Here is a 9,892-nt window from a genome sequence, read left to right on the forward strand (position 1 = left end):
TGATGTTCAAATTATATCAAATTATATTCAAATTATATCAAGTTGATATTCAATTATATCAAATTGGTATTCGATTCGGCCACCTCGAGAGCCTTTGCACGGCTCTTGTGTGTCCCACACGCTTTCTGTCACGTCTTGCTGTCTGACATCATCTCGCACTGCCCCGGCCCCGGCCCCGGCCTCCGGAGCAGCCATTCCTCCAGGGTATCTGGCTGCTTTTAGCGGAGAATGGTACCTAGAAGCCCAGATCGGGGTGTTGGGTGTGCTCATTGCTCTGGGTGTCGCTGCTTCTGGCCCTCTCGGTGAACAGGTTAGGAGTAGTGTGTAACACGCGTGTGTGCACGTGTGCACATCTCAGTCTTAAGAGCCACGATTTCACACCGGTGCTTTCAATTACAGTCTGACACCCCCGGCCTGACCGCGCTCATGCTTCCCGTGACCGAGGAGGCCCCCGTCCTCCCCAGCGTGCACATTTGTGCCATCCCCTGCTGTGCTGGTGACCTCCCCAGCTTATGTCCCCTCACATGGGCTGAGCCAGCCTGGTGCCCAGCGGTGTGCCGGTTCAGTCCCCCGGCCTGGGGAACAACAATGCTCTCAAAAGACCTTTGTGCCAGGATTACAAACCCGTGAACTTGTTTTGCTAAAACTCTGCCATTGGCTTACTGTCCCTTCCTTTTCACGTGGCGCCTCTGTCATGTCATTTCCTGTCCCGTCTTGAGACAGCAGTCGATAAACCGTTGTATTTCTTTGCTTCCCGGGACATTCGGCACATCCCCCGCCTTCCCTCTGACCCCCCGTCCGTGCTGCTGCGTTCAGGAGCATCTCCTGGTTTGAGGACTGCACAAGCCTCTCTCTTGGAACTTCTACTTCAGGTAAAAAACTGCACATTGGCTGCGAGGAAGAAACAATAGTCTGACACGGTGTGTGGGACCGAAGTGCTGGGGACACCGCCGGCTGGCCCACCCGGGCCCTCGCCCCAGGCAGCGTTGGGGTGGGCCAGCCTTTCTCCCGCAGCTGAGACCGGGGTTGGCATGGTTCCACGCGAAGTGACTCCCCATGGCTGCAGCAAGTGGGGGCGCAAGGCCGTGTCCCCACGTGGACATGGTGTCCCCAGGTGATGCCACTGACCACGGTCCTCCCGGCAGCCTGGGGTGAGGTCAAAATCGGGCCCGTGGCACCGAACGTCCCCTTGTTTCTGGCCAGGTGTCCTGGCTGGGGACACCTGGCAGACAGTAGTGCTGAAAGGCGGGCTGCGGCCTTGGCTTCAGTCCTGCCCGTCCGCCCCACCCACAGCCGGGCGCAGAGACCCCACGCCCGCAGCACGCCCCACGGTGGCTCGCTCGGCCTTGTGACCGTTGTCAGCACTTCCCCCTTCCAGACACACCTGACTCCACACCCTCTAAGGACAGGCTGGACACCTGACCCACGAATGACATGTCCCTTCTGGTGCTAGGGTTTCGTGACTCTACGTCCGACGGACTGTAGGAAACGTGCACGGTCCTTCTGAAGTCCCTTGGGCAGAGGGCAGCCGCCAGCCAGCCTCCTGGTGGTCTCGCCTGGACCGCGGACAGCAGCAGCCTGTGAACTTGACGGCTTCCTCAGCAAACAGCTGCTTTACCGCGGCCACACCCCACCCTCGTCCGGGTCGCCAGGCGGGGTTCCAGTTCCCCAGGGCCTTTGCTTGCCGGAGGCATCTCGCTGTGCCAAGCCTTAGCTGCCTGTTTCAAAACCGGGGGTGCGGCGGGCCGCGCCGCCCAGGCTCTCCCCGGCACTGCGGGAAGGAAGCAGGCGCGGCCGAAGCCGGCATTCGGAGCAGAGCCCTCGCCCCTCTGTTCACGCTTTGGTGGCCGGAGTCCGGAGAACTTAGACTCTTAACCCCACACGAGCTTTCCTCCCTGCCCGCCGCTTTCTCCCTCCTCCTCTCTCCCTCCCTTCCCCATTAACCGCTGTGCGAGGTCAGGGCTCAGAACTCTACCTCACGAGGCCCCGCACAATGTTCTCAGGTGCTCGCGGGCCTGGCCTCTGGCGTGTCTGTGGGCTAGCATCGTGATGGGGGACAGTGGCACCGTGGGCGACGGAGTGAGGAGAGGCACACAGTGGCACTGCTCACTGCTTTAGGCCACGGCGAAGAAAAACGCACTGCGTCGTGGATGCCAGTGTCAGGAACGGCAGGATCTAGGTGTCCGCACAGTCCGCCTTCCGCAACGTTGCTTTCACGAACGGGTGGGTACCTCGCAAAGAAAGGCTTCAACAGCTCCAGCATGCCAACAGAAAGAGGGCTCCTCCCCCCGACCCCCGGCCCTAAATGAAACAGTTCACAGGTTCTTAGACTTTTTTTTTTTCTCCTCGCACATTCTAACAGCTCCGAGCGTTACTGCATCTCACAATCGAAATGGGCGCCGTTTTTTCCCTTTGGCAGGTGTTTTAGATAATGATACATTTTATAATGCATGGCATCTCAGAACTGATGCAATGTGGTGTGTCCGTTCTGAGATGCCATGAATTATAAAATGTGTCTCTTTGCTGGGCCGTGTCCGTTCCTGAGACCGGTTGCAGGAGCCATGGGAAGAGAATGTTCTGGTCGACCGGGCCGGGTCAGGCTGGTTGATCTCACCCGCGAACGTCAGGGGCGGTAGTTTCCTAGAGGAAAATCAGGAGATCTTATGGGTGAGGGGCTGGGTGGTACAGCCATAGGTGTTCTCACGCCGAGCCCCCTGTGGCAGCCCGCAGAGCAGCCGAGCAACCTGCAAAGGACCTGGAGTTGCGTGCGAAATGCGCATCTGTACATTTTTCTCAGGAAAACGGAGAGCAGGCTCCTTGACCCTTTTCGGAACGCTGGGAGAGGGGTGGCGGGTGTTCTGGAAGAGACACCTGTTAGCCAAGCAGTGGAGACGGTGCCCAGTGACTCCGGAGACACAGCAGGTGGGTTGGAGAGAGACCTGGGGCCACCTGCGAGATGCGTCAGAGCCGGGAGAAGAACCCCTGCTGCTAGGGACGCGAAGCCTCCGGGCCGCATCGGAGGACGAAGAGAGTCCTCTGTCACCGCCGGGTTCTGCTTGGAAGGGGAGAGAGAGCCAGGATCCACACACAGAGCCAGGATCCACGCACAGAGCCAGGATCCACACACAGAGCCAGGATCCACGCACAGAGCCAGGATCCACACACAGAACCAGGGGCCCTGCATAGAGCCAGGATCCACGCACAGAGCCAGGATCCACACACAGAACCAGGGGCCCTGCATAGAGTCAGGATCCACGCACAGAGCCAGGATCATGCACAGAGCCAGGATCCCTGCACAGAGTCAGGGTCCCTGCACAGGGCCAGGATCCACGCACAGAGCCAGGATCCATGCACAGAGCCAGGATCCACGCACAGAGCCAGGATCCACGCACAGAGCCAGGGGCCCTGCACAGAGTCAGGATCCATACACAGAGCCAGGATCCACGCACAGGGCCAGGATCCCTGCACAGAGCCAGGGTCCCTGCACAGGGCCAGGATCCACACACAGGGCCAGGGTCCCTGCAGAGGAGAGTGAGAGCATCTCAGCCTCCTTAAGCTAGGGAGGACCTAAAAGAGCACCCACCCAACTGAAGGGGATGAGGCCGCCGTGTAACAGGAGAAGCCTTGCAGAAACAATCCTCTTGCTGACAGCAGGAGGGAAAGAACATTCCAGAGCCCCCGGGAACTGCCGTGGGCTGCGATGACGATGAAGGGATTAGCAAAGAGGAAGTCACCTCTGTGGCCAGTGGAAAGTGCTAAAGTCCACACGTAAAATGCCGGCACTAAGATCTCAAAGAAAGCGCTGAGATGCTGGATTAGGATAAAGCGTAGCAGGCGTCAGCAGGCCACAGGGCAGGGGACGTCTCCCCACCTCCCACGCGGGACTGTGTGTGGTTAAAAGGACAAACACATAGTTGCATGTGACTTTTCAAAAAGACGCTCCCCGAAGTGCGAGTGGTTCTGCCCAGAGAACGTGGATCCGGGGTGCTGGGGGCCCCCGCTTTTTGTGCAACAGCATCTGGGTGGGGTGCCATGACTTGGAACGGAGCCTGGAGGTTTCAACCAGCCTCGGTCCCTCTGTGGCAACCAGAAATCGTGGCGTCCCTGCGGGCCTCCTCCTCCTCGACGAGTCACTGCAGGGACCAGCTGTGCCACCAGAAAAACGAGACCCGGGTCAGGTGGCACCTGGCGGTGCCCGTGAGTGAGGCCACTGGAGGACGGCCCTGGCTCCAGAGAAATCTGCGGGGGGCGGCAGCCCCGCCTCTGCCTGCTGGGCGGGGGTTTGTCCTTTTTCTCGCTCTTCCCTGGGTGGCTGCGGGGGGAGTGGCCGGCACAGTGACGGCCTGCTGATGAATGCAGGCCAGCCTGCCGCCCAGAGAGGAGACGTCTCCCTCGCCTCTGCCTCTTCCGTGCCTCCCAGGGACACAGCCGGCCAAGGACGGAGGGCTCGCCGTGACAGGCTGCCCTGTTTGGCCCTGGGAAGTGTGCAGAGCAGTGCAAGACCCCATGTTGGCCTTTGAGGGGATGGTAGAGGCAGGTGACGCGGCGTGCCACTGGATGGTGGAGGACGGAGCATGCCCTGAGTGAGGCGTGGCCTGTGCTGGCCTTTCCAGGGTGGACGGGAAGGATGGAGACAGGGGCAAAGCCCTTCATTGTGCAGGAAGGACCGGGGGACGGTGGGCGGAGGGACGCGTCCCGTGGCCGGAGCTGGCACACACCATTTCACGGTGACGGCAGGATGAGATTTGCTTCCCCCAGCAACCGGGCAGAGGGGTGCGTCTCGATGAGCCCACCCGACCACCTGATGCAGCGCCTCTCGGCCTGATGGGGTGTCTGGGTGTTGGCACTGCGCGGGGCGAGGGTGTGGATCAGTCTGCTGGCCGCGTGGTCTGTCAACCCTTTGTCCCCGGTCCATGACGAGAGACATGTAAACACTGAGGACAGGCGTTCGGAACATTGATAGCCATGTCACAGAGTGATCTTGACTGCAGAATCTGACGATGATGAGTGGATCTTTGGGGCAGAAGGAGGCGCCGGAGTCTGAAGGGAGGCGGGGGAAGATGGCAGAGAAGCATGAGGCCCGCTGAGAGTCTCTGCCGGGAGCGGAGACCCAGGCCTCACCTGGCCGCCCCCACTCCGGCAAAGATGGGGCAGAGTCTGAACCAGCCGTGCCTGGCCCGGATGACTCCAGGTTATCTGGAGTGGGTGCGGGAGGGAGCCCATGAAAGGGATCAGGTCGATTCTATGATCTCGGAGGTGAGAACTGTGCCTCCCTGACCCCTGCAGGCTCTCTCCCGTCTGGGAGCACCCATCGCCCCCAAGCAAGAAAACATCTACAGCCCTGACACTCAAAGGTCCCCGCCCTCCGATGACTGTGCAGTGACACTCACCCATTGACAAGCCTCACCCAGGCACACAGGGTTTCCAAACACCTGTTACTAACTCACGTTTGGAAAGTAAACAGCGAGCCCACCAGACACGGGGTGCCCCTCACACGCGGGACAAAGCACTGCCCCCGAGCGACCCAACAAAGAGGGAAAACCAGAGAAAACAGAGACAAAGTATGGGTCAGGGGGAAACTTTCAAAAATCTACAATTATCTCAGAGAGAAAAGAGAAGGTGTTGAATAACTGGAAATTGGAACTCTCGTGCGTGCGTGCGCGTGTAAATATTTCAAAAACAGAAATCGAAAGGTTTTTTAGTGTGAAAAATTTCTCTGTTTATTGGTCTGCTGAGAGAAATAAAACTCTTCAAAGATGGAAGAAAGAAGGTCAGAATCGTATCAGGAAGCCCAACCTCCTGATGCCAGGAGTTCTAGAAACAGAGAAAAAAGAAACGTCCCCCAACTCAAGGCCACCATGTGCGGTGACCGGCAGGACAGCCCTGCAAAGCACAGCGCCCCAGAGTGTCAGCAGGGGTATGGAGAGGTGATCCCAAAGCTTCCGGGGGCTCGAGGGATTCTACACCGGACCCGCAGACTTCTCCCCGGCAAAGGAGCAACTGGGAGACGAGAGAAGGCCGTCGACGTGCTGAGGAGGTGGTTCTCCTGTCTAGAGCGCCTCTGAATTTCCTCCCCCGTTCTCAACGTCCTGTTCACGTTCCCGCCTTTTTACTTTTCATTTCCCTGTGCTACTTTCCGCGTGGCTGACCTCCAGATAGGAGCTGCGTCTTCCCGCGGCCGAGGGGAGCCGACTTCGGGACTGAGGCTGCGTCTGGCCTGCCCCTCGGGGCTTTTATTTTGCTCACTGTCATGTCCATTTCTGGAAGGTCCGCACCATTCCTTCTGAACCGGCCTCTTTCCCTCCCCCGGTCACGTCTGTATTCAACTCCTGTTTCACATCTGTAATCTTTTTAAACATGCCTGCTTCAGCCATGATCGGATAATTCTGTTACCGGGGATTCTCAGGGGTCTCGTGTCTCTGTTTATTGGTCTGCTGGGGATTGTTCCCTCGTGTTTTATCATTTCGGATTGTGAGCTCATTTTCAGCAGGGCTCTGCCTGTGGGAATCTTTCGTGTCTGGGCTGAGGATGTGTCTTTACGGAGAGGGTTTGTGTTTGTAAGACTGCCGGCTACCAGGCCAGCCTGTGCTCACTTTAATGCTCGTTTCGGGGGTCTGTGGTCCCCAGTCATGCAGACTGTATACATTTAAACCCCAAACCTGAAGCGGACAGGCCCATCTCCACAGGTTCTCAGGGGGATGTTTTTCTACCCACAGCACAGGTGGAGGTAGATACGCTCTTGGGTCTTCTTCCTTGGCCGGTGGAAGGGGCCTTCAGGGGTGTCACTTATGCCAGCCTGCCTGCCATGGGCCCGGCCTTACCTCCTGTCCCTGGGACATTCAGCCCACGCCGTTCGGCAGAGACCAGCTCAGTCTCGCAGACTGAAGCAGCGCGTTCCCAGGCTGGCCTTTGTCTCGCTCGCCCTTTTTGGCCCTTGTAGATTGAATTATTTTTCTTTCTGGTGTAATTAGCTAGTCACCCACGACGGTTCTTGCATTTTATGTGACATTTCTAGGTGTGTACTAGGTAGGAGAGTGTTCGGTTTAGTCCACGCAGGTGAGGGGTGGGTCAAATCGTAACTGACCTGGTCGTAGCGATGTGTACATTTTATTTTGTTGTCAACAGTGACATAACTGCTGGGCGACCGCGGGTGTGGGTGGGGTTGCTGTGATAGAGATAAATCTCTATCTTCCATAGTCGGAAATAAAACCGAAAATAATAAACACAAGAAGCAAACAGACAGCAGGGCGAGCGGGGGACGGGTGGTCACCTGGCTGGGTGACACCGGATCTGGGGAGTGGGCCACCCGCAGGGGGAGAGACGGCTGTGCTCTGTTTTTTTACCTGGAGTTTCCGACTTTCTGCACGGTGTGTTCTTACTGATTTGATTAAAAAGCAGACACGTTAGCCTGAGAGACTGAAATGCTCCCTACGCTTTGTTTGCTGGTTGGGGGGAGGTGAGCGAATAGCAGGGTACGATGGCGGGAGACCCCCCTCTGAGGGACCCTGAACGACAGGGCTTAAGGGCGTCTGCCTTCGCTTTTTAGGCTGGGTTTTGACATCGGGTCAACGCCCTTCAGCAGCTCCCGAGTGCCAGGACCGGGCAGGTGCCGAGAAGTTCACGGCTGGCCCGAGGGAGGCGGGGGCAGGAACGCACGCGGGACCTCGGTCGACGTGCCACTTCATCGACCCCACAGGCCTGCTCTGCCGATTTCTCTCTCCGTGCGACCAGACCTCAGGGGCCTGTGGCGGCTTCTGGGGACGGCGGCCCTGCCAGAGCATTCCCCTTCGTTCCCTTAGCCCCACATAAGCATGACCGATGTTTGCCTGGTGCTGAGTAACGAGGTGGGGCTTTCCTAGGGAGCCTGTTCCTCCCGCCCGCCTCCCTCGCCCAGACTGGGGGATAGCCCCCCACGGAAGCAAAGCCTCCGCCTCTGACTGTGGGAGGCCTGGTCTCTCTCTGGGGCCCTAACCAGGTCTCCTCCAGCTGCCCCAAAGCCGGCAACTTCATGTGGCCTTGGCAGTCCCGCCAGACAACACTGTCTGCGCCTGGCCTCGTGGGGTTGCCCAACCTACTAACCTGTCCCCCTTGAAGGATGGTGGGTGATGGAGGGAGGCAGCCCTGGGGAGTCAGCCGCTGGGTGACAGTCCCAGGTGACAGACCCTGTGCTGGAGAGAGGAAGGAGCCCGCTGGGTGCCTCAGGGCTGGGAGCCAGCGTCACCAGACATGGGGCATGTGGAGGCATAGGGAGCAGCTCAGGGCGGCCCTCAGAATGAATTCTGGGACCCTTTTTGGGTCCGGCTGGGCAGTGGCTTAGAACACTGTCCCTTCCTGTGACCCCCCACATGACAACGAGGTGCTTATGAGGAATGAGTGTCCTGCCAGGTCTGGGCTCTTCCCAGCAGGCAGGACAAGCTTCCTGGGGCTGGGGCTGGGTGCACACCGGTGGCTGCCCAGCTGTCCCCACCCTGATCCCATCCTGCCCCCTTTCCATCCCGGTTGGCAAGTCCCCGCAGACCAGGCAAATCTCCGTGATGGACGCCCAGCGGGACTAGAGTCTCGGCTCGCAGGAATTGTCTTTGTGGGGAGGGGACGGCTCAGGCAGCGGCCCCAGAGCCACCCCTGTGGGAGCCCTTCTGCAAGGGCGGAACCGGGCACCCCAGCCTGCCGGGCGATCCGGCCGCGGGGTGGTGCCTATCAGCGGTGGCGACAGTGATCGCCACAGCCCGGCAGCGGTGACGGGGGCTGGGGTGGAGGATGGAGAGCTGGGGCCGGGGGCTCTGGGGGGTCGGTCGAGTTATTTGGCCCCAACCTGACCCCTCCAGAAGGCTTCTGCCAGTCCCTGGTGAGCCCGGGAGCTGTGTGTGTCCAACGCTTGTCACCAGCACACTGACCCAGGGCTCGGCCTTCTCCTGGCCGCGGGGCAGGGGCAGCTCAGAGGGCCCGATGTCTTCCGTGTTTGCCAGGGCTCTCCAGGGAAACCCGACAGCAGGCTGTGGTGCTCTATGCTTAGGTGCGGGTTTATTTGGGGGAATTGGTTCACGTGGTTAAGCTTGGCTGGCGAGTCACAACTCTGCAGAGTGGGCCGCCGGGCTGAAGACCCCGGGGCGAGCCGGCGTCGTGATCCGAGTCTGCTCACAGCACCCCCTTTCTCAGAGGAGGTCGGTCTTTTGTGCTGTGAGGTCCTTCAACTGATTGGATATGGCTCAACCACATTGTGGAGGGCAATTTGCTTTACTCGAGGGCCAACATTTTAAATGTTAATCTCACCCAGAACACCGTCAGAGTAGCAGCCAGAATAACGCCTGACCACACGTCTGAGCCCTAAGCCGACACATAGAGTCACCTTCACCACGGCCCTGCACAGGGTCGCTCATTTACTCAACCCAGGCTCCCACCGAGCCCCCTTCCAGCAGCAAGAGCGTCACTGCCCCCACTTAGCCTCCAGGTAAACCCGGGGGACCGGGGGCCCAGCCTCCTTGGGACGCAGAGTCGGGGCTGATCTGGAGAGGAAGCTGGGAGGGAAGGGAGACGCTGGCAGCCAGCCACACAGCTGCTGAGGCCGCCGAGAGCCGCGTCTACTCATCCGGGCACATTTTTCCTTCGTTGGTCAAAGCCGGCGGCGGCCTGCTGGGACCTGCCACAGGAAACCGTCACCTGCACCGACCTGAGCACAGCCTCCCGGGGGCGGGCGGCCTCTGCCTCGCAGGCGGCCTCCTCGTTGCCCTGCAGCTGGCCGCTCCCGGCACCGTCAGGCCTGCAGGAGGGGTCCTGACAAGGAAGCTTCCGGGCCTGCTGGAGCCAGGGGCCGATGTCGCACGGGGGTTCCAAAAGCTTATGGATTATTTATGGCTATTTGTTCTTTATGAATACTTATACACTAAACAATTGT

Source organism: Pteropus vampyrus, unplaced genomic scaffold (assembly GCF_000151845.1).
Source record: "Pteropus vampyrus isolate Shadow unplaced genomic scaffold, Pvam_2.0 Scaffold214, whole genome shotgun sequence".
In the NCBI taxonomy this organism is placed as follows: Eukaryota; Metazoa; Chordata; class Mammalia; order Chiroptera; family Pteropodidae; genus Pteropus; species Pteropus vampyrus.